Below are 25002 nucleotides of genomic sequence, written 5' to 3' on the forward strand. Positions count from 1 at the left end.
TGCCCTCATGTTGCACTTCTGGGGTAAAATAAACTAGACTCTCTCCAGGGCAGCATCACTTGCAATGAATTCCCATAAACTAAGAACTACCATGGAAGTTGCTCCAGCGGTTTTATGACAGAGGCATGCATGGTTAATCCACGCGGTTCTTCCTCCAAAGCCCTCCATCTCCACCAGAGATGGTTAGAAGCGAAGTAACATAGGCAGGGGTCTTGGAATGAATGGCCCTTGTGAGTGATAGATCCAATTTCTGAATTATATTCTAGCATGGGTCAAAAGGCAGTAGAGTTCCTTCAGTACTGGTGTCATGTGGTCCAATTCCCTTGAGGAGGCGATCGACCGAGCATCTGCATGGTAGACCGCCGCGATGGAATGAGAGAAGACAGAGGAACTCCTGCATGAATTGCAGTACCTCAGCCTCGGTAGGAAATGATTAGGGTGTGGGCCATGATTCTTAGATCAATGGGGATCAGAAGATGGTTTGCTTTTTTTCAGGCTCTAAAGGATGTAATTTCCTGACTCGGCCACTTTGATGATGTGTGTCATTAGTGCCAGAGTACGCCTGAGAGTGAAGCGGAAGGATTTTGCTTTGGTCACACAATTTGAAGAAAGATGTTGAGATAGAGTTCACTCAGAATGGGTGCAGTCTGTTTGTTTTTATTTTTCTGGGTTGTGCGTAAGAAACCTGCTGTTTGAGGGTTTAGTAGGAAGAAGTTGTTTGACATTCAGGATTGTATCTTTAGAGGGCTGGGGTTCAATGAACGAATATCCTTCAGAAATGACATCTTCACATGTAGCCAAGTATCCTCCACATACAGGTGTATACACAGGTTGAACTATTTAAGTATATCTGGAAGAGGATCAAGATACAACTAATAATGGGGCTAGAAGTACAAATACAAATGAAAAATGAACTGACAATGTAAAGAATATATTGGGATTATCCATAAATTGCTATGCTCTAGAAATCTTTGCAGATTAATTGGCTTGTCCAGATAGAGAGCACATGTCACTTTCATGTCTATCGTTACAGACATACTTGCCAATATCAAAAGACCCAAGGGCTCAGCAGGTTCTCCAGCCTTAAGTGAAAATGTCAACACACCTTCCAGATGGTGACAGCGGACTGCAGATCATGCAAAGCCCAGGACAACAGTAGCAACAAGAACCTTCAAATCATAAAGGCTAATTTAATAAACATAACAAATACAAAGTGAAACTGAATTAGAGTGACACTATCAGTAAAATTGTGAAGAAGTTTCATGTTAGGATGCAAATAATAGTAATTATCAAAACTTAAATTGAAAGAAATTCCTAACAGCGCGTCCTGGTATTGAAGTGGTCAATAAGTGGTTTATTACCTGCATAGACAAAGCAGCAATATCAGATGAACATTTATTTTACAATAGAGTGCTAAAAATTCTCCCTCCTGTTCTTTGTGGGAGTAAAGTTTTCAATGCATCAGAAAGGACTCCACAAACCATGTAGTCTGACGTCGCTGCAACACCCATTACTTTTGATGCTGCCCCGTATTTACAAGGGTCGCATAAGTATGGGGCAGCCCCAAAAATAAGACCAGGAAAACCTTATCTTAACCTGGCGAAACGAGTGGAAATTATTACTTTCTCCTCGTTTTTGCTGTTTCGATGTGTGCTGCAGAACATATAAGCTGACGGAGTGCAGCATGAGCAATTCTGGAGCTACACCACGCTCTGCCAGTTTATTGTAAATATGCCCCTCAGTTTACACAGTGGCGGCTCCTCCCCTAAGGCGGAGGAGCATTGCCTCACTGCTATTGCAACAGTCAGTGAAAAAAAGAAAACGATAATAACGAAACATTATTATGATTCTCTTTTTCTTCCGGGAGTCGGGCAGGGCGTGCTCCCTGACGCCAGAGCAGGGGAGGAGTGGTTTGCACTTTTCTAAGTGCGCATGACAGTTTGGCCTGCCCTCTAGGAGCCATCTTGAAGGAATATAATTTCACGGTGATTCGCACATGAGCAGATCACGTCTGTCATCTGTACATTGTGATGTGTCGCAACGTGAGGGTCATTTTGGTGGTACTACTTGCATAGGTGATTTGCACACCAGCCGCTCGCGCAGGCACAGTAAATTGAGACGTGACAGAGTGTGGTGATTATTTTGGAGATAGCGCACAATTGGTGATTCACCCGCCTGTGGGTCACAAGTTTTGGTTCTCAGAGGTCAACAATAATCAGTGCGGTGATTTGCACACCAGCGAATCATTGTCAGATTGTCGTGATTTACACATCGCATACCGATGTTCATGTCTCTTAGGTGATGTGTGCTTAGTATTGCGGATCATTTCTTTGCTGCCTCAGCGGCCATTTAAGAGCTTCTTTTTGAACCATTGGAGGTACTTTTTTGTACTTTAAGAGTATATTTATTGAATCAATAAGTTTGAATTGTATGTGAGTTGTATTTTCCAATGGTTTATCAATTAACATGCCGATATTGCTCCACTGCCATTTTTACTGTCATCTTCGGAAGAACCTGCCATTAAATGGGAAAAAAGTAAAAAAAAAATCGTATGAGGTATGCCAGAGTTTGTGGGGTTACTTTGGGGGCAGAAAGGAATGCTTTGCTCTTATTACATTGCTTAGATTCAGAGAGACAGGGAGTGTTTGACCAACTTCGGAATTAACAGATTATGAGCGTGATGGGTTACATGTGTTTGAAATTTATATAAAAAAACTTGATCACTATTTTATGTCTAAAGTATCATCTGTTTTGGAAAGATTTCATTTTGGAAAGCACATGCAAGTTAAAGGAGAAAATGTGGAGGAATATGTTACAATGTTGTGGAAGTTAGTGTCTTCTTGCAAGTTTGGGAATACGTTGGATGAGTGCACAAGGAATCAATTCATGTTAGGCTGCAGTAATGATATGGTTAGAGAGGAACTGTGTTCAAGGGATGATCCATCTTTGACGGAAATTATAAATTTAGCCAAGAGATTGGAACATAGTTTAGCGTGTGTAGAAGTGATAAAGAAAAATGCCATTATAAATTACAATAGTGGTGCAGTTTCAGTCATGTATAAGGCCCACCCTGGTGTAAAAGAATATGATGGAAACACTTTTAAGAATCAGAGTATTATGAAACAATTTAAAGGAAAATGTTTCAGGTGTGGGGAAGTAGGCCACATGATCAACGACAAGAAATGTACGGGTTGGAAGTTCACTTGTAAATTGTGCTTAGGAAAGGCCATTTGAGTATATGTTGCAGAAGCAAAATAGTCAGGACAGAGTTAATGAAAAAACGGATGTGAGGAGATTATACTACAAGTAACAAGTAAGCAGGGTGATGGGTCTCAAGATTATGTTTTGAATCAAGGGCAAAAAGTTAAAATGCTTGTTGACTCAGGTGCCAAACTTACTAATATTTTGCAGGAAATGTTTCAAAATAATAATAAGAACAAGGTGCAATTATTCAAAACATATATCAGACCAACTGGTTATGGTGGTGAACCTATAATATTGATGGTATATTTTGAAGGCATGTTTGAGTATTTTGGGAGGTTGGCTGTGGGGAAGATATATGTGGCAAAGAAAGGAAATGCAGTAATACATTGGTTCCACCAAAGTCACTTAGGTAACATTTTGGATCAAATGCTTAACCCCCTATTAGGTTGAGTGACAGAGTGGGGTTCAATGTTGTTAAACAAAAGGAATGGGAAGCAGTTGGTGTCAATTCAAGATCTAAGTGTGTGTTGGATGATGTTGAAGCAAAGATTGTGTGAAAGAAATTTCTTGAAGAATGTCATTATTCTTGGGGTTAGTTAAAGGGCTATGTCCACAAGATTAAGAGTAAAGATGGGTTCAGCCCTTGTGTGTGCAAGGTTAGAAAAGTTCAGCTTAAAGGTAAGGATGTTGGTAAGGAATTGAAGAGACTTGAAGGTGCTGGTGTTATTAAAAAGGTGGAGGGCATGGAATGGTTATCCCCAGTGATCATAGCACGCAAACAGAGTGGAGATATTTATTTATGTGTGGACCTCAGGGGGGCTGAATAAAGCTGTGTTGCATGACAAGTTTCTTACCCAGGTGTTCATGAGTTGGTATAGAAGCTGGGTAATGCAAAGTCGTTTTCCACGTTGGATTTGGCCTCAGCATACCACCAAATCAGGCTGCATGAGGATTCTATGGATCTTACAGCTTTTGTAACATTCAATGGGACATACAGATTCAGTAGAATGCCATTTGGCCTGGTGTCAGTGGCATCTGTTTTTCAAAGAGCGATGGATGGTATTGTGGGTGATCTCTCAGGAGTTAAAGTATGTCAGATTGAGAGGTTTTCAGAAAAAACTTTTGTGTTAAAGGGATTGATAAGAAAGAATGTGGAATTTAAGTGGGGAAAGAAGTGTATGAAGGCATTCGAGCAATTGAACAAAGAGTTATAAAATAAACAGAACATAAAAAGTTATTGTCCCAGTTCCGATGATGTAATGTGCACTGATGCTAGAACGAAAGGGTTAGGTGCAACACTTTCAAGCATGAGTTGAGAGAACCATACGCTTAATTTCACGAATCCTTAAACAAGCTGAAGTGAGATATTCTGTGATTGAGAGAGAAGCACTAGTGTTGTTTTGGCCTATCAAGAAGTTGAAGCTTTTATTTGGAGAGCAGGAATTTATGGTAAGGTCGGATCATAAGCCACCTAAAGAGATATTCCTAAAAATTGGGTAGACAATGTGTCTGGTCAAATTGCGAAGTGAGTTGTGGCTTTTCAAGTGTATGATTTTCAGATGATGCATGTGCCTCGAAAGAGTATAGATGTTGTAGATTGTTTATCCAGAATGACTAGGGAAGGTGATGTAGAAGAGGAGGAGGATGTAGGAGATGATAAAAAGGTGTGCGTACTGAATGATGGGATAGTGGAAAAGGAGAAGTGGATGAAAGAGGTAGAATCAGCTAGGATTTTGCAGTGCCTTATTATTAAGTTGGAGAAAGGTTGGGGAGAGAAGAAATTATTGGGGTAAGAAGAAAAGTAATTTTGGTGTATTAGAGATGAGTTGTCTGTGGATGAAGGTGTTGTGTTCAATGGAAAGCGATTAATTCCCCCAGTGTCTTTAAGGAAAAGGATGGTATGCATGGCTCATGAGGGCCACCAAGGAATTTCTAGGACTAGGGAGAGATTACGGTAGAATTATTGGTGGCCAGCATTAGACAAAGAGCTAGAGAGAGGTTAGAGATTGCAAGGATTGTTGTTTGAGCAATAATTTGTGTAAAACTAAAGAAAAGATGATGGTGGTTATATAAGTGCCATAGAAGGCATGGGATGAGGCTCCTGTCAATATTTTGGGACCTCTCAGTGGTGTAGTTCAAGGAAAATGTATCATTGTATTGTTGGATCTGTATTATAGGTGGCCGGAGGTGAAAGTTGTTGATGAGGTGTGTTCAAGGAAGGTCATGGAGTTTATGTTCTGAGATTTTTGCTGGAGAGGGTTTGCCAGGATCAGTTTTGTCTGATACTGGGGTAAAATGTATTTCAAGAGAGATGGAGACGATTTTGAAAGAACACAGTATTAAGCATAAAAGGTCTGCCCTGTACCACCCAGAAACTAATGCACTGTATAGAGAATGATTCGGACCATTAGGTAGGCCATTCAGTTGGCAAGTGGGTCAGGAAGGGATTGGAGGAAAGAAGTAATAAAGAAGGTTAAGATTAAGTCTGGGTGGAGCGGTACTACGCAGAGGGCCACAGAGTTGAAGACCAACTCAGTGGAAACTCTGCTCCGCCGCTCGCCTCCACCCCCCTAGGAAGACATACATTAAATATACATTAAAGGTAAAAAAAATAAACACTTACCTTGACTGCGGCGTCCCCGGGCTGCCGTCATCCTCTTCATCGTTTTCACGATGATCTGGTCATGCGCTCGCGCCCGCTCATGCATATTTCTTGCAAGAAATGTGCATGCGCAGATAGTGAAACCAAGGAAGAGGAGGACGGCATCCCGGGGACGCTGCAGTCAAGGTAATTCTTCTTCGGGGGTGGAGGCGGGGGCTGGGCAACTCCGCTCGCTGCGGAGTGTGCCGAGTAGTGCCTACTCCGCTTTCTCTGTAGAACACGGATTAGGCACAACTCCGCACACTCCGCGGGCAGAGCGTAGCTCTCCGCCCACAGTTAGTTAAGATGTGTACTCTGACGCTTCATGGTACTACTGGCAGAACTCACTTTGAGTTGTTTAGGGGGAGGAGGGCTAATTCAGTGTTGTCACCGTCCTGGACTCAAGAATGGAAACATTAGGGATGTTGGTTGTGGATGATGCGTGGAAAAGTAGGCTGAGTAAGAAAGTAGAGGAAATGAAGAGTAATGTTGATAAGAAGAAAGCTGTGAAGTCATTCCCTGTTGAAGTGGGGAATGTTGTGAGGATTAAGGTTCCAGTTACTCATGAGTTGTATTCTAAGTACAACAAACAGTTGAGAGTTATTAAAGTGATTAATATTGCAGTGAACACTGAAGATGAACTTGAACAGAGAAACTAAAATTACCAATGGTATCTTCAAAGAAAGGAATGAAGGAGGTTTGGACAAGGTGAAACAGAAGATAACTGAGCAGAAGCAGATGGGTGGACTGTGCCATAGCTGTAGTAGTCCTGCCAGGTTTAAGGATTTTGTAATGTACAGATAGTGTATTTATTGTTATTTATTTGTGTTATACAGTGTGTTGGTAAAGAAGGGAAATGTGGAGGACCCTAGTATCTAGGGATTGTATGCACATCTTGGTAACAAGGGAATGTTAGAGTGGGTAGGTTCCACGTGGATGGAGGTGGCAATGTGCGTAGAGCACTTTTATAGAAGTAAATCTTATTTCAAGAAGAACCTGCCTTCCTATGGGGATTGGACTACCCAAATGTTTGTGATGTGTAAAAGGGGCACCAGAGAACTGTTAAATGCACAATTATGCCTCTTTCTAAGACTTGAGCTATTTCCATGCAATTGACTCAAACGTGTACACTCAGTAACTGTATGCTGTATATTACTGTTGGGATCACTAATGGTACCTGTGATGTCATCAATGATGTAATTCGATATGTCATCAGTGATAGCATTTGGAATGTAGCTCAGTATGCCATGAGTGATGTAATATGTGAGGTTATAAGCGGTGCATGGGGGGGGGGCGAAAGTTATAGTTGGGTCAGTAAACAATAATCAGTGAATTTCAGACTTTTGTTTTTTAAACATTAGCTTTAATGTTATTTCAGCATGTAACCCTAACAGTAGCATTCCTTAAACCTCTGTTTTTTTCACTGAGATTTCCAGCGAACCTGGTAATGTTACTTTGAATTTGCCCACTGGAGGGTGATGGACTGTGTTTCAATTTCATGTTTGGCTTCAGCAAACCCACTTGGGATAAAATGGAATGTGCCGGACTACTTATGCCGACATGCATTTGTTGTGATACTCACTTTAAGAGACCCACTTCAGGGTAGAACTTGGTGAACAGGTGGCTGCAATTAGTCTGCTGAACTATCATGCATTTTCCCTGTGAGGAAGGACTGGGAAGTCCGAAACGCGTCAGGCCTCTAAATAAGAATTCTCTGTATGTTGCTGGCTTTGCTGCATTCCAGAATAAGTAATTGGAATCAGTATATATATATATATATATATATATATATATATATATATATATATTGCTACAAAATTCCCACAGATGCGAGGCCGCACTCCTCCACAGGTAAGTAAACATTACTTTTATTTCAATAGCAGGCTGCTTCTCACCCCGTCATGGTGCCCCCCCTTGGGCTTACGCGTTTCAGGGATGCTTTCCCTTTCATCAGAGTCCAAGAGCACGAGCAAGCATTTTCGTGCACCCTGTCAAGTCCCGACCTCTTGCACATTTGCATAATTAATTTTCCTCCGGTGTTCCGCTTTTATGAAGGCTCTTGGGACATGCAGTTCAATTCACGCACCATTTGACCCTCCAGTGGGTTTCTTGCTCGTGCTTTTTTAAAGGGGCCACTTCCTTAGCTCACCATTAAGCCCCGAGTGAGACGTAGCCTGTTGAGTTAAAGTACCTGCTTCGCTGTCCGCAAGTGAAATAAGTTCATTGCGCAGATCCATTTATTTCCAGGCTGGTGCGTTCCCTCCACGGCCAAAGGCGCCGCGAATTTATTCCTACAAAATTCCCACAGATGCGAGGCCGCACACCTCCACAGGTAAGTAAACATTACTTTTATTTCAATAACAGGCTGCTTCTCACCTCGTCATGGTGCCCCCCTTGGGCTTACGCGTTTCAGGGATGCTTTCCCTTTCATCAGAGTCCAAGAGCACGAGCAAGCATTTTCGTGCACCCTGTCAAGTCCCGACCTCTTGCACATTTGCATAATTAATTTTCCTCCGGTGTTCCGCTTTTATGAAGGCTCTTGGGACATGCAGTTCAATTCACGCACCATTTGACCCTCCAGTGGGTTTCTTGCTCGTAGCAATATATATATATATATATATATATATATATACACACACACACACACATAAAAATATATACAGGCTGCATTAAAAAGATATCCGATGCATCAAAGCTGTTGCTTTAAAGTTATTCAAATTTCTAATGGAATACAATAGTAGGAAGAGAGAGGAAACGCACCCCCAACAAAGTGCGCCGGCTCTGCCCACACAACAGGACCATCTTGAATAGCGGTGAAAACCAAAGCGGGGCAGCGGTAGCCACCAGGGACCTTACCTTGGAATGGGCCCCGTGTCAACTCGAAAATAGTTTACAAAGGGACACAGGAATCACCCGATTGCATGAACTATTTGCCAGTGAACGCACTACAAATACCGGCATGCTCCTCAAGCTAGTTAAAATTAAGCACCCACCTGAGGGCAATTATGAAAGCACTGTGAAGAGCATGCGTGCGCTACAAAAGGCTAATGATTGAAAGAAACCCTCCCGCCCTCCTCCCTCCGAAGAAGGCCGATGCGGCCGAAATGCATCAGGAATTTGGAAAACGGAGTGTACTTAATTGGTGTCATTAAAGGATGTTTCCCCTCCTGCGTGTGTGCGCCTCGACTCCTTTCTGCAAAGAAAGACTTGGAATAATATATATATATATATATATATATATATATATATATATACACACACACACACACACACACACACATAAAAATATATACAGGCTGCATTAAAAAGATATCCGATGCATCAAAGCTGTTGCTTTAATGTTATTCAAATTTCTAATGGAATACAATAGTAGGAAAATGCCACTTTCATCAGGACATGATTTTTATTAATTTAAAGTAAAAAGTGAACAATAAAACACAGGTACATAAATACCTACCAACTACATATTATATGCATCTTATAAGTTATTAAATACATAAATACATGACATATTAAGCAGTACATATTGTTACAAAATGGATATATGTATTTTTTGACATTTCTAGGAAGGATGCAATTTCCATATGCAACAGCCATGCTATTGAAACATCACAAGGCTCTAACACTAGGAAGAAGAGATGAAATGTAATAACTGAAAACACAATGTGGAAGAGACGCAGCAACATTCATGTGGGTGCTTTAGCCCTAAAAACGCAGTTCGTTTCACTGCACCTTCACAACACAAGTTTGGGTGAGATTGGCTGAGGGTCCAACAATCAAGAACCTTTTTCATACATGGACCCAGCTTGCAACCAGTCCAGGATCTTTAGGATGCAAAGTTAGCGCCTATCAGCATGTGGTCTTTGCGCGCAGGATGGGAATCGCTTGCGTTGTTTGCCACCAGGCCTCGATTTGCTATTTCTACAAGGAGCAATCGCTTCCAAAAACTCAGGCGAGATTGAAGCAATAGGAAGCCTACAGTTTTGTAGGAAGCTTCCTGATTCTGCCTTATATGCCCCCCTTAAGTACAGCGGGAAACTATGGGTGGAGGGAAGCACTCCAGGATGTGATGGTCACTTTCAACCACCCAGCATGCCTTCCTACACCCAAGAACAGGAGGGACTGCATTCTGTGAAGCACCCTTTTAATGCTGTTAAAGTCAGGGTTGTATTGTGACTAAGCCGGTAGCTGCATTTTATGGAGTGCGAGCAACTATCTGGAGTGTTGACTTGAGGGACCAAGGACCAGAGTCAACCCAATCAGCATTTGATGTTAGTATGGTTAGTAAGGAGCAGGTAACTAACAAATACTGGGCTTCGCAGTCGAGAACCACTATTCTGTACCTGCTCTACTGGACTTCTCTGCAGTGCTCAGGACAGTCGATCACCAAGCCCTTGTAGAGTGTTTGCACCCAGGGATCTCTGCATCCAACACAAACGTCAATGCACTGAATTCTTTAAGGGTGAGACGAATCCCAGGCAAATGCAGTAATTGCTGCAAAGTTCTACAGGATTTGCCGCCACTTTGCCCTTCAAGCTCAGATATCGTCAGCTGACAACTGTAACAAAGTACCTCATGCAAGTTTGCGTGACTTACTGTTGAATGCAGAGATCTGGAACTATTATCCCAGTAAATTACATCATTCATTTGGACAACTGTTGTATGGATTATCTTAAAATAGATTCTCCTGTGGTCCTTCATCTGCATCACAGCTCTGTGTACGTTCAGTTTGTGGCCACAGACTCTGGTTCAATACTGCCAACATGAGAAATGAGAGAGACCTCTTACACTATAAAGCGATATAAAAATGTCTTGCCTACAGTTATGAACTTGACTTTCAAAACATGAAATATAAACTCATGACTATTGTTATAGCCAATGGTGTCTTTGCTTTGAACACCTAGAAACATTCCAGTTCGCTCGCTGTCTGCTGCATATAAAAATATAAAGTAGAGAAAATTCTACTACAGTTTAGCCTACTGGCCGGTTATTTGCATTAAAGCATACTTAACTCTCGCATTGCTCGGTGTCTTTATACAAAACACATGCTTGTTCTTGAGATGCATCTGCAAAACACGTGACCGCTGCGAGAGACTACTCTCTCCTTCCGCCATAACGGCAAGAGAGCACTTTAGACCACTGAGATCAAGTTATTGGTTAAGATGTCACTTATCTAAGCAACCATATTCCTGTCATTAAGCAAGTAATCTATCTTCCTGAAAATGCTCGCTTTAGACGCTCTCAGGTGTCACAGATATGCTCGTAGTGTCAAGGGTGGCTGCTGACCTCTGTAAGGCTTTCTTGGTGACGGTGGTGCACCTCTGCATGATCTCATGAGCTCCTGGCTTCTGTTGGATCTTAGGAACCTTAGATCTGGAGTCTGAGCTAGAAGAAGACAGCGATTTCGTCAGAATCACTTGTCGAGAAGCTCTCCCCAAGCCCAGCATCCCTGCTAAGATGACTTCTTGGCAATGGTTTTCTGAGCCCTTGTCTATGGCCCTCTACCGCATCACTGTGCATGTAGAGAAGCTCCATGCTTGCTGGTGAAAGGTTGACGTTCATTGGTGATGGGGTGGGCTTCCACTTCACGCCACTTGCTGCCTGCTCTGGAAAGACTTCCAGCACTAGAGGTAGTGGGGACCTGACCTTCTTCGAAGATGTGGTGGGAAGGCTGCTGAGCGATCTAGATCTCCTTCTCTGCAGAAATGGCCCCATTCCGCCGGTCATATTTTCGTAGTTGTTATTCTGTGACGGCTCCTCCTCAAGGGATGCCCGACGAGGTGAAGTTGGGCTGGCAGCTTCTTGAAGGTCTGGCGTGGATGCATACAAAGCTTTCTTTGTAATAGCCTGGAACTTCTGATGCGGATTTCTGTATGGCCGCAGGAACATTGATGGGACGTACCCAACCTGTTCATTGTACCTAGAAAGAGAGGTAGAGCATCATTGCAAACAATCCATCTAAAGAAATCAGACATTGATGCATTGGTATTGTAGATGCAGGGTCTGGGTAAGGATGGACCAACTAAGCTAAATCTTATACTCAATTTATAAAGTATGCATCTGTAACATTTTGGTAATACCACAATAAGGTAGTAGCTGTAAAGGATTTTTTTTTAAAGAAAATTGTTTCAGCTCTACAAAAAAAGAAGAAAATGAAATGTGGAAACTATGGAGTAAACACAACCTAAACTAATAAATTAATATCTCCAACCACGATTTGCTTCGTGACATACAAGACTGACATCTCAGAGCATTCATAAGGGGCTAGAGCTAGAAATATGAATTACGGTAGAGCCATGCACCCACACAATAATAAAGTGAGGAGCTTCCAGCAGGCAGTGAGTGTCCACTCCAAAGCAGACAGGCCATGTGCTGAGAAACTGATTAAGGAATACCCCTCAAAGCAGGGCCAATTTACACTTGGATTATACACTCATGCAAATCATGCACACCTCTTTCACTCCTTTTCATTATATTATTATAAATATGTCTAAAGTGTGGCCCAGACCACCAGCCAGACACCACAGCAGTCCTGAAAGTCCAAGTATCTTCCCTGAACCTGTTGATCTCATACAATGTCTCTCAGATCACTTTGTTGTGGAATAACACTTTGCCAAAACTATCAAAACATAGTTTAAAAAACATGACACACGACCAAGAAAATAAACACAGGCTCAGCTATATTGATATTGATCTAACTCAATCAGGACTTTATTTCCAAAATCATCTAGGCATGACATAGTGATTATCAAATGTAAATGTGCACTGCGACTGACCAAAGCTAGCTATCGCTTGCTCGTTTCACACATCTGGTGCAAAGTACTGGGGCGCAAGAAACCAATGCTTCCTACCATCGTGCGCATAATAGACATCCAGCTAAAAGATGGACATCTTTAAGACCCCTATTTTAGGAAGATAGTAAGTAAAAGCAAGCAGGGGGGCTGATTGCAAACCTAGTACTGTCTTGTCAGCTTCTGACTTTTTGTGGCGTCTCTGGCAACAGGCCCTTCCCCTCTTGCTGAAATTCTGAGCCCCCTATGACTGAGGGTGGGCCACAGGGTTCTGTATGGATTACATTTTTTGTAATGCTTTTTTAGTGTGCATTTTGGAAGGGGCCAAAAATAATACTATTCAACCTAACCACATTAGATCAAGTCACCCAGTGGCCAGAATAAGGCTATAGTCTAGTCCTGGCTCCCCAGCTTTAAGCTGTTGGGTAAGGTATTTACAAGTCAGGTCGTGCATCACACCAAAAAGCCTGAAAACTATTCATGGTTTGAAATCTCCCCGTTTAAAAGGGCTACTTTAGAGTTATTTACAGGTCCTGTGTCCACACATTGGACTCTGTGATAACAGAAATGAAAGCAAATTGTTAGAGACCAAACAGTAACCATCCACAAGGTGTCACTGTGACATCTGGGGTCGAAACCCAGACTTTCATTTACCAAATCAGTGCATTCTGGGAACTGTATTCTTTTTTCACTTCCTTTGCTCCATACAATCTAGCACAGCTGAAAACAATGATTTGTAAGGGGAAATTCCTGGACTAGAAAAAATGGCGTCCTATGAGATGGAGACATCTGATAACACTAAGCACGAAAAGGAAAATGAAGGTGATACCAACACGTAAAGCCAAACACAAAAGAAACTCACCAGACCAGCCACCAGCCATTGTCAGATTTTTCAAGAACTTCAACCACCGCACCAATGTTCATGGACAAATCGCCGGTATCCTTCGCCTCATGAGATTTTATTGCGAAGTAGAGCTCTCCTAAACAGAATGAGAAAAGCATTATTTCAGAACGCAACTCTACCCATTCTTGGTTATCTTGTTCAGTCGCATTTAATTAAACACAGTTGCAATTTATGGGGCAGATTTACAAGCCCCTTGCGACACTTTTGCGTAATTTTTTCCATGTGAAAAATGACGCAAAAGTGGCGCAAGGGGAATGTAAATATGCCCTGATATCTTTAAAAACAAAAAAAATGACCTATGGTCTTAACCCACCATACAATAAAGTAAGGGGCTTCCTGCAGGCAGTGAGTGCCAACTCCAATACAGTCAGGCCAGGAGCTGTGAAAGTGAATCAGGAAGACCCCTTAAAGCAGGACCACCTTTGTTTGGATTCTACACTCATGAAAATCAGATTGCTTGGAATTAAATTTAAATAAGGGCGCCTCTGGTGTGGCCCATACCATTAGTTAGACGCCCAAAGCAGTCCTGAGTGTCAAGGTGGCCTCCCCCGATTCTGTCGATCACAAAGAGCGCCCTGAAGCACCTTGCTATGAAACACGACTATCAAAACATGGTTAAAAATATGAAGCATGACCAAATGGTCCAACAACACCCAGTGGACCATGTTGTCGTATTGGTGTCATAAAGCCAGTTGCATGCATTGATTCTTCTCTGGTGTTTGAGGGTGCTCAAGAGTACACAGTTCAGATTGAGGACCTTAACGCAGGAGAGAGGGTCATATGATTGGTCGGTGCGAAAGTTGGTGATTACACTGGCTTGGAAAAAAAACTTGCAGACTTACCAGTGTCTGAAGACGGGCGCCTCGGAGAAGCTTCTTTGCTGGTTGAAAGTTTGGACAGGTAGGAAGCAGGAAACCAGGCCAGGTGTTTCTCCTCATTCTCCACCAACCACCAGCCTGCAGGAAAGAGCACAGAAGGACGGGCATGAGCGACAATCAAAAAGGACCCCTAACCATAGCGTGCTGTCTGGTCACAATCATGTAGAAGCCATCTCTGACTAGTATGTGTTCATGCAAGGAAATCAAGAAGATCTGAAGCACAGGAAGTCCTTTCTCTCAGTGGCTGTGTGCATATATTATTTGTGAGGGACCCTAAAATGCAGAACAGCTAAGTCATGGGTCACGAGCACACACATATCATGACCAGCATCAATACAAGTCACCTCTATAGGGTGGACAGGAACAAGCACAGGCACATTATGGGGACAGCAGAGCCAGCTGCTGACAGATGCAGCAGACGCAGTATATGGGCACGCGTCTTCTTCACAGAGATCAGGTGCCCCCATTCAACCCAAATAATTCAAAGTTGCTCATCCATTCAAATGGGATGCAGCGGGCACCTTAAAAAGTATAGAGGAAGGTGTATCCAGGAGGGAGACATCCATTATAACGCGGGCATTGCATCACAATGCCTTTACATCGAGGTCATTACAACGCAAGTCGTTACAACGACTTGCACTGGATGGCGCTCTAACCTAAGGAATAGTATGATTTACTATTCCAACACCTTCCCTACTGTACGTAGACTGGAGTTGGAATAGTAAATCATACTATTCCTAAGTTCAGCGCCCTCCAGCGCAAGTCGTTGTAATGACTTGCGTTGTAACGAACGCAATGTAAAATACTGCGTTGTGAATGTATGCGATGTAACGTCATACATTCACCCAGGAGGGTGCGAGGGGATGGTGGGGTGAATAGGAACCTCTGCTGTTCAGAAATTCCTTCAAAGTCTGCTGCCTGCATGAATAACTTCTTGAACGCATAAAGCTGCTTCCTGTTTCTTTGGGGAAGGTGGTCTGTGTATTAATTTAGCCTGTTTGGGAAAGGGCCAGGGTGGGAGTAGGTTTAAACAGAAGGCTGCATTCTAGTGGCATCAGACGGGTGAGGGGCTGGCTGGGAGATCTACCCCTCAAAGGATCAACCTGCGCCGGTGGATCCTTTGATCACATTTGAAGCAGGGGCCTGGATCTGGAAAGATGCTTGTCAGTAGGAGTGGTCTCTCTACTCGCCTGCTGGGCAGAAGCAGTGCAAGCTTCCATCATGTGCAAGTCAATCGTGAGAAACAACAGCACAAGCTTCCATCACAGGACGGGTAGACCACAAGTGTAGCGAAGTTTCCAACACACACAAGGACAGCCTGGGAAGCAGCATTTAAAGCACCCCATACACACAGCAGCAGGGGCAGAGATCTGGCATTCAGTAGCAAGCTTCTGGCATCCAAAGTAACAATAGTGTGCAGCTAATCCTCACAGGACAGAGGTCATGTAAGCGGCCTCAACATGCCATCCGGTGAGCCCTCTGTGGGGAGCAGTTGGGCAAATGGCATGGCAGTCAAATGGAAAGGGGTGGCCATGGCCAGTGACATGATTCACGAGCTAAATCAGCCGACGGGTGAAGGGAAGCGTGCCACAATGTCTGCGCAGGGATCGGGAGAGCTGACCATTGTTTGCAGAGGGTACCTCTGCCCCTGGTGGTCTGCATGGAAACCTATAAAGCAGTCCTACCACCACTGAGGGCAGTGCCAGCACAAGAGTTTATTTACCACCCTAGGCAGAGTGCCATTTTAGAGATGGCCCCTGCACTCTGAAGGGGGCTCCACTTGGTGCTTCTAGAAGCAGTGTGGTGTTATCCTTTTGCTTATGCCCTAGCTGAGTGTCTGGAATTCCTGAAAGTAATACTAGCCCTAATTGTTGGACTGTGTGGGTACTGGTGTGAAGAGTACGGAGGCCTCAGACACCCACAAAGGTACATCTTTATGTACCTTTGTCGATGGCTGGAAACCAGTCAGACATTATCAGTTGGACAACAACACCAAACATTAATAGGTTTTCTGGGCACCTCTATGGGTGCCTGGTTGTATTTAGGACATTAACACGCGTATGGGTACACTCAACATTAACGGGTATCTGGGCACCTAATGGGAGCATTGGTACTCCAGTGTGCATACATCTGACATGAATGGGTGTTTGTGTACCTTTATGGCTACCTGTGTGCAAGTGTGACCTGAACGGGTGTTTCTGTACCTCGGTGGGTATCTGTGTGTGTGTGTGTGTGCCATGAATGGGTGTTTGTGTACCTCTATGGGTACCTGTGTGCATGTGTGACACGAATGGTTGTTTGTGTACCTCTATGGGTACCCGTGTGTATGTGTGACATTAATGGGTGTTTGGGTACCTCTATGGTTACCTGTTACCTGTGTGACATTAAAGGGTGTTTGGGTACTTCTAGGGGTGTATATTGAACATTAACACATGTATGATTTGTTTGCTTTCAGTTTTCTAAAGCGTGCAAATACCTATTATGGGTAAACTCAAATTTAACATGTTTCACTGCTTTTCTATGGCACCTGCTGGAATGTGGACACAGTTGTGAGTAAGTGATTACCTGTGGTGTCTTTCAGTAACACGTCCACAAGCTCTCCACGACGGACCTTGAAGGGGCGGTTCTTGGTATCTGCGGCCCCATACGTCTCCAAGCAACAGTACTGCTCGGCTCTTATTGGTTGAATGACTGCGTCACTGGCCTGTTGCCTCGACATCTCCCTGCTCCCATCTCGTGCTTCTGAGGGCATGATGACGATGCTGGAGAATAGACATAGACACCATTTAGTACAAAGCATAATGCCACAGCAAGAGTGTGTAGTGGGATTGTGGTGAGTGGAATGTTCAGAGTATGCTGTTGTGTTGGGAGACAAGGCCTTGGCAGTCGGACCAGTTGCTGGAAGTAAAGCGGGGAAGGTGTGTTATCAATGTCGTTATTAACTGGGATGATAACTAATAAACAACATGCTCCTGAAATCTAATTTTCGTGGAGTCATAGTCAAAAGACCACCAACTTTGATGCATCCAAGGAGACCAAAAGAGAGAAGAAAACCTCTGCTAATCCCTTTTCAAATCAAACATTTCATTGAACCCCAGTACCACTATTGTCAGGGCCAAGTCTGATCTATAATCCACAAACCCACCCACACCCTCAATCCCTCTTTCCCGTCAAGCAACCCATGGATCTATAGTGAGAATTTAGGGCACTGCTTAGTTAGAGTCGCATGGCAATGCATTATGGGTTCCAAACTCCTGCTGACTCAATTATGACTGGTGCATTCTTTTCAAACTTTAATGGTATATTGAAAACTAGCTCATGAAATATAAGCCAGACTTAGGATTGAATACAAAGTGCATTAAAATCTCAAATGAGAGATACCACAGAAATCAACCCTGAGGCCTGGGCCAAATTCACAATATGTGACTGGGTAAAGTACCAGTTTGGTGCCTGATCTTAGATCTCACACTTGAAGCTTCTCCAAAGCTAGTCGGATAGATCCTGCAGGATGACTCAAGGCTGCACCTGCTGATCTAGCCTGTCCACTAAGCAACATCACCAGGTTTCCCAAAGCAGTATCTAAAGCACTGTATCTGCCCCCGGGCTTTCATATTCTCCGTTACGAGTTGTGCCGGGCTCCTCGCTGAAGGCAGGGTCCATACCACTCGGGCCAAGGTGTACTTCCCTGTGCAATTCCTGAATCATTGCTGGGTGATAAACCACCATGCACACTTGGTCTACACTGTGGTTGGCATTTGTTCCACACTGGGGTTGGCATTTGTCCACACTTTGGTTGGCATTAGCTTGCATTCTCTGTTACATCCATACTTCTGGGAGTGTTGAAGTGTCCTTCCCATCCTCCCTACTGGACAGATTTAAATACCTTTGTGCACCATTGTCCCTTTGTGAACATGGCTTCCAGATTTGGACACACTAGTCTGGGTGACGCCCCAGTGTTGGCTTGTGAAGTGGTACCATGCTGCAGTGATCTAAGGATCGAACTCTGGACCCCAACACTGCCCAGGTTCTAGGACATACTAGGATGTTAGTTGGTCTTTTAAGTAGCAGATCACAAATGTGTTTCTCCTGCAGTGGCCTGCAATGCTCTCCACCTGTTTACTACACCTGGGTCTCCCGGCTCCATAAATATTTATCATTTAAATATGGTACTGGAGCGAGCTCCGCATGGAGACCCAGAATACAGAAAGACAGTGAACAGCATCAAAAGCAACCTGATCCAGGAAGCTACATTTGCTGCATCTTTGACACATGTCTACGTTACCCTAACTCTCTCTTCCTTTTCAATCCATACGAGATATCAAAAAATCATAAAGACTTGTGTATGGTACCAAAACCTAAACAGACAACGACACGATACCGTTAACAAAAGTGTTATCCAACTTAATACAAGTAAATCTTTAAATATTCCCTAAAGGGAAGGAGTTGAGCTATGTTTCCCATGAGGCTTGGCAGGGAAATCCTTATAGGACAAGCAATATTGTTGTATTTAGTGTCATCTACACAGAGGCATGACTTCCCTACACTCCTACAGATGTTGTCATGTGTTTTGGGTCACTGCTCGTTGGGTCCTCTACGCTATGCCTCCCAGTCCAAATGCTTCCCAAATTCCCTGCCCCAGTTCAAGGAGGATGTCATGGTGTGGGGTAGGTGGTGGCTCTACGCCTGCATCTACAAGGATAGTCCAACTGCTGAAGGATGAGGCTCTAGTGCACATTATTGCTCAATCTTCCACTCTTCCCTCAGAGTGAAAATGGTAACGGTATGCCCAGACATGGGTTTTGTGCTCACTGTACAACTAGAACCAAGATACACCTGACTGAAGAGCCCCAATCAGGGAGAAACCGGTCCTAGGATGCTTGTTTTCCAGTTTGGAGAGGACCTGGCCGGGCAGTTCGGGCTGGACTGTTCCTCTTGGAGGAGGGCCAAGACGGATTTGCTTTTGGCTGGGTCTAATCTGATGTGACATTGTGGGCAAAAGAACAACGGAATGGAATGCTACCCCAAGCGATTGCCAGTGATTAGACCTATAGCAAGCATCCTCCCATCAGGTTTTGTGGAAGATGCTTTATTGTTCTACGTTGGCCCCAGCCTCGCATGCAGGAAGCTGCTCCAGTTCCTTGCTTAAGGGTAGGCGGCAGTCGTGCATGCAAGGCTGGGTTTGGATCTCACGCTAATACATTCAGCACACAATAAACATACACAAGGTAACATTTTGATTGAAAGTAAAGTATCTGTGGGCACCAGACCTGTTTTCGGTGAAGGCAGGATCAAAATCCCTGGTCTGCGGTGTGAAGAAACCAGTGACATCCTGGCCCTGGGAGATCTTGGCGTCGGTTTTCAGCAGCTCCTGGACGTAACTCTCCAGCAGCTTGAGGCGAGCCAAGAACCTTCTGGACTCCTTCCAGAATGTGAAGGCAGGAGCATCTGTGAGGTGAATAGGGAAAAATAAAAAAAGGTCAGGAAAACTCTACTTAAATTTAAAGTGCACCCAGCTCTGTTTAAAGAGGGTGTAGTGTTTTTGTGTGTTTTAGGTTTGACGTAAGATGCATGCAGCCGCATTAATGGCAAACAATCTATAGATGTTTTCCGTGAAAAGGCTGGCTAGCTGAACAGCTGATCCAAGTCGTTGCCAGGGATTGGGATCTACCCTGTCCAAAAAGGATCACTAACCAGTGGTTAATTTGTAAAAAAATAAGTGCCGGTGCTTTCGTCAGGAGGCAGCTTGACCAGTCCATTGCGCCTGTTAGCGTCGCCTAACACAGAACCAACTACTAACAATGAAACACTACAAGTGAGGAGAGGATATGACAGGATGTGGCTTAATGGCCAGAGCTGCTGAGGTTGGAGCTGGGGAACCAGGTTTGAGTCTTGGCATCGGCTCAACATCCTGTGATCATGAGCAAATCACTTAATCTCATGTGCCTCCCAAAAATGAATGCGTCCTTAACTGGTGCTCAAGCTCCGGTGTTGATGATTAAGTGCTGGTGCTGAGCGTCGGAAACCACCGGCTCAAATTAATCACTGAACTAGACCTAACACGAGGTGCTCTCACTTAGTTCCACTGATTTTGGTCGCCCACATGTATTTGTGTTACCTTTGAACTTTGGAATGCTGCGCTCAGACTTCTTCATATGTCCGGCTTCAATGGGAAACTTCTTCTTCAGACTCACCTGGAACATAAAAGAGAGCATGTCTGAGTACGCGGGTCCCTTTAATGTTATTCCCGCCAAAAACAAAGCACTACTTCCGGGTTGGCCTTTGTGTACTCACGTGGAATTTCCTGAACTCCTCATAGGTCCTGTAGATGAGGATGTTGTTGCGATCAGACCAGAGCACCAAGAACATGTAGGTCTGCAGAGGAAGAAAGGGAAGAACTATTAGGGACACATGAAATGTGGGTGTGTAAATAAGAGCCTTTATTTAAAGTTGTATCAAAAAGAGTGGGAAAACCCAATATACCCTTGGAGGCTTGGACAATAAAGCTAGAAATGAGTTAAGGAGTGCCTACAGGGGATTTTGTTCACAATCTTAGTTAAGTAGTTGTTTGTAAAGCAACCACTTTTTGTTCAATCCTGAACTTGTGAACTTTTGAATAATCAAACAAAAAAGAAATTATTTGCTTTTAAGTGAACAGTTTTCTCACAAACATAAATTATATAACACTGGGCAATCTTTTCTTTAAAAAAAAAAACATATATTTAATATATACACAACTAAAGAGAAGGGAATTACATTCAGGATCACCCAAACATAATGATCAAGGTGTCACAACTACGTAACTAAGATTGTGAACAAAATCCATTGTAGGCACAGTTCAACTTATTTAAAGTTGGGCAGGTGTGGGGCCCCATCGAATGTCCCACCTGCTTTGTTAAAAGCGCCTTGGTATTGATAGCGCCCTGAATACGGAGGACAGGACATCCGCCACTTTTTGGCCCACACTCATTCCGAGGTACTGAGCAAAAACTTGTGTTTTTTGCCCAAAATAATTATGTGAAATAATGTAAAAGAGGTGAAATGCCAAGTTAGTGACTCTCTGCACCAGCCTTTGTCCTTCTAATGATCAAATAATAAAAGTACATACAATACTGTTTACTTTTAGCATAACTAAGTATTTAACATTCAAGCAAGTTCAAATATGCACATCTCTCACCCACATCACCACCCTTTTCCGCATCCTGGGCTCAAGGATTCTGCCTACACACATACCCCAGGGAGGACCTGGCTTGGCAGTTCGGGCTGGACTGTTCCCACAAGGAACAGGGTCAAGAGTGATTTGCATATGGCTGGGTCCAAACTGGGGTGGTGTGGTGAGCAAAAGAATGATGGATTAAACCCAGATCCTTGTCACTGGGGCTGAATGTTTGCATTGTCCAGCATTCCGCCCATCAATTGTTTCTTTTGCATGCACACACATCCATCACAGAGGTTGTCTTTTGGTTCCAGGATCCATGCACCGGTGGACACCGACTGCCAGCGGCCTCGCCCTATGTGTGTCTGGTCACCCAAGAGCGCACATAAGTACCACAATCTGCCCCTTTGGGGTGTCCCCAAGGTTGACCTTTACACCAACTGCCCTCGATGGGAACATTGCTCCAGCATTCCTGCACCCACTCAACTCCCACACGTCCCTGGCAACTACCTGTGGCCCCACTGACCCCTTGATCTGAGAAGTTCACCTATGACCAGTGAATCACAGGATGAGCCTGTGAAGCTTGGAGCTCCAGGGTGACCTGCTGTGGCTTCTAGTTCCTTTCCCGGCACCTGTAGGTCCCATTACAATGTTGCTCTTTAAGGCCACTTGGAGCTGGAATTGGTCTCTCCTAGGGGTGCGAGTGATTTTCTTTCAGAAAAATTTTGCAAAAATGATACACAAAGTGACCCATGATATGAGCGTGAAAATGAAATGCGAGGGAATGGATACCTTCTGCTCGAGAGTCATACAAGGTACCAGCAGGCAACTGCATTCAGCACAAAACGTCTGTCAGGAACCTTAAAACTGCTCTAAACAATCCCCTCTGGGTAAAAAAGCGTGCACAATGTCATGCTCTCAAAATGCAATGAAACTCTCGTAATGCGAACCTGGCCTTTTACGGGTACAAGGGATTGAATCGACCTCGCCTCTAATGGCCTTTTGAATGCAGTAAACTGCCTCTGAATGACTTTAAACCAGTCCTGAGGCCTTTTAAATGAATCAGACTTGTGACTTCCGAACAAGCACTGCACACGTGCAGCATGCTACCCATGTGGGCAAGCAGTTCAGCATCCCTCATACGGGTAGTGAGTGATACATGGATGCTGCAAAACAGCACAGATATATATAATGAACCCCTTCCCTAGATTGGGAGATGCTCTGGAGACGAGAGAGTGGCCCGGAGGCACCTACCTTCTTCCGGTGATGCTGCACCACGCCCACAGCCTTGGCCTCCAAGGGGTACCGCTGGGTGCTGCCTCGCCGAGTCATGCTGTATCCTGGGGGAGCTGTCCTTGTGCTCGGCTTCAGCCCTTGCAAGCAGTGTCTGCCTTCATGCTCTCACCGGCCTCCTTATGAAGGGGCGAGGGGAGGGGAGGGGAGGGGGCTGGAGGGGGCGCGGCATCCCGATAAGGTCTGTTTGTCTTCTCAGCTGCAGGCGCTCGATGCAAATAAATTCATCCCCTGAGCACGCGACACACTGCCTGAGGAGCTGTCAATCAAAGGTGAACCAATGCCGGGAAGTCCTGCGAGGGAGGGGCGTGCCGGCCGGAAGTGGAGACAGGGACTTGTCACAGAGGGCTCTGACCATGGCCATCACAGGCTTGTCTGATTATAGCGCTCCGCGCCGGCTTTCGAGGCGCTGTGAAGTACATGCAGTACAATCACCGCACACAGCGAGATCCCTCAGGGATGAGCTCAGACTATGGGCGCTCAGTTGAAGCAATGTGTAGCAAGCACGTGGTGATCACATAGCGCCTGCTACTACAGGCCAGGTCAGTGCTATATAACACTTCTCAAATAACAAAAAAACGACAAACTTGCCCAGTTACATTACACAAGGCCACTTTTTCAGTTTTTATTTTTTATTTTTGGCACGTGGAGATACAGCGGTTTTGCCCAGAATCGCAGGATGTTGAGCCGCCGCTGGGATTGGTAAAGCGGGCACTCGGGAAATGCCCGAGTTCCAGCTGTGAGCTGCTGTTTTGGGCAGCCTGGGGGCTGTCTGTGCTGTTAGGATGACGTCAGCGACCCAGTGGCCCTTCTAGAGGCAGATGGGCGGAGGTATCACTTCCTTTGTCTCGCTGGGCGGCCCATTAAAGTACGCTGATTGAGGGGGGGGGGGGGGGGGGGGGGGCGGGATAGGGGACCAGGGGGCCTGAGTAGAAATGGTCTCACTTGCATTCATGTGTGCCTCAGCTGTGTGAACACATCTGGGCACTTTTTAAAATCTAAGTTTAGTTGATAAAACCTGCCCCACGCCCTTCATTTATTAAAACTTCGCTGAAGTAGTGTTTTGTGGAAAGACAATACGCAAATGAGGCCCACTTTTTTTTGGAGTGCCCAGGCCGATTTATGATCCAATCCATCCCTGGCCCACTTCCATTGTCAGCAGCTGTGGCTGTGAGGTCACAACCTCTATCCAAGAAGAGAGTATTTACAAGTAAGCGTTTGTTCCCATAAACACCGTGAAATATGGGGGAAATGGTAGGACTATCATGATGGAGCCATTCAACCATGATGCGTGTCTATTAGAAGAGCGTCTAAATTACTATTGCACTGTGCTTGTTGCTATTTTTTTTTATTAACAATCAATAAAATGTGGTTAAAGAAAAAATTCATGTTTTTTGTAAGGATGCATTTGTTTCGACCATGTTCTTCAGAACATTTTTTGTGGCAAAATGGTGCGGAGCTTGCAATGTGCAAATGTGTTTAAATTCCACTGAACGCGCTTGAGGGTACAGTTCTCAGAATTGATTGCTAAACCAACCACGTCCATGCGTTCATGTCATATTTTTAGTATATATTTAGAGCTACACACCTTCAAACCTATGACATCACCTCATCTACACGCAGTTGCTCATTTTTATAAAACAATTCCTTCCTTCCAATGTCCAGTCCCACAGAGATTCACTTATTTACTTATGTAAAAGTGTATTATAGCGCACCGCCACTAAAAAGCACATAAGCGCTATAGAAGAAACTAACAGTTACGTGCAACATCAGTGCGCCAAGAAGAGCATGTGTCTGGACCTCAGGCACTTCATCCAGCACAGGTCCTACCACAACAACACACTTCTTCAACCAAACGTAGCAGGGCGGCCTGTAATCACTCCAGACAGTTAAAGTGCTATAATGAGAACGTCTGTAGCGCTATATACAATTATCACTTAATATAATGTCATATTTTTGCCTTGTCGCGTTGTAGTACAAATATTGTGGTGCAAGAATATCGAGATCAGAACATTGTGGGGTAATATATCTAAAGGTAAGTGCATATAGGGAAGTATGGAATTACTATTTGTAAATCGATATCTACGTACCTTGGAGATATACAACCCATAGGCACATGTATGTGGAGCTAGGTATCG

General features: G+C 44.2%; 1 pseudogene across 1 annotated transcript; it reads right to left on the minus strand.

The window, feature by feature from the left end:
* Positions 1-11049: 11049 nt before the first annotated feature.
* Positions 11050-22937, minus strand: LOC147684669 (NADPH oxidase organizer 1-like; annotated as a pseudogene). The gene is made up of 8 exons (XR_015300742.1): positions 22826-22937; positions 20710-20790; positions 20534-20609; positions 19686-19863; positions 16984-17180; positions 14383-14496; positions 13499-13616; positions 11050-11765 (listed from the first exon to the last, which is right to left on the minus strand). The product of XR_015300742.1 is annotated as an NADPH oxidase organizer 1-like (transcript).
* Positions 22938-25002: the final 2065 nt, after the last annotated feature.

This window comes from Lissotriton vulgaris, chromosome 10 (genome assembly GCF_964263255.1).
Source record: "Lissotriton vulgaris chromosome 10, aLisVul1.2, whole genome shotgun sequence".
Classification (NCBI taxonomy): domain Eukaryota; kingdom Metazoa; phylum Chordata; class Amphibia; order Caudata; family Salamandridae; genus Lissotriton; species Lissotriton vulgaris.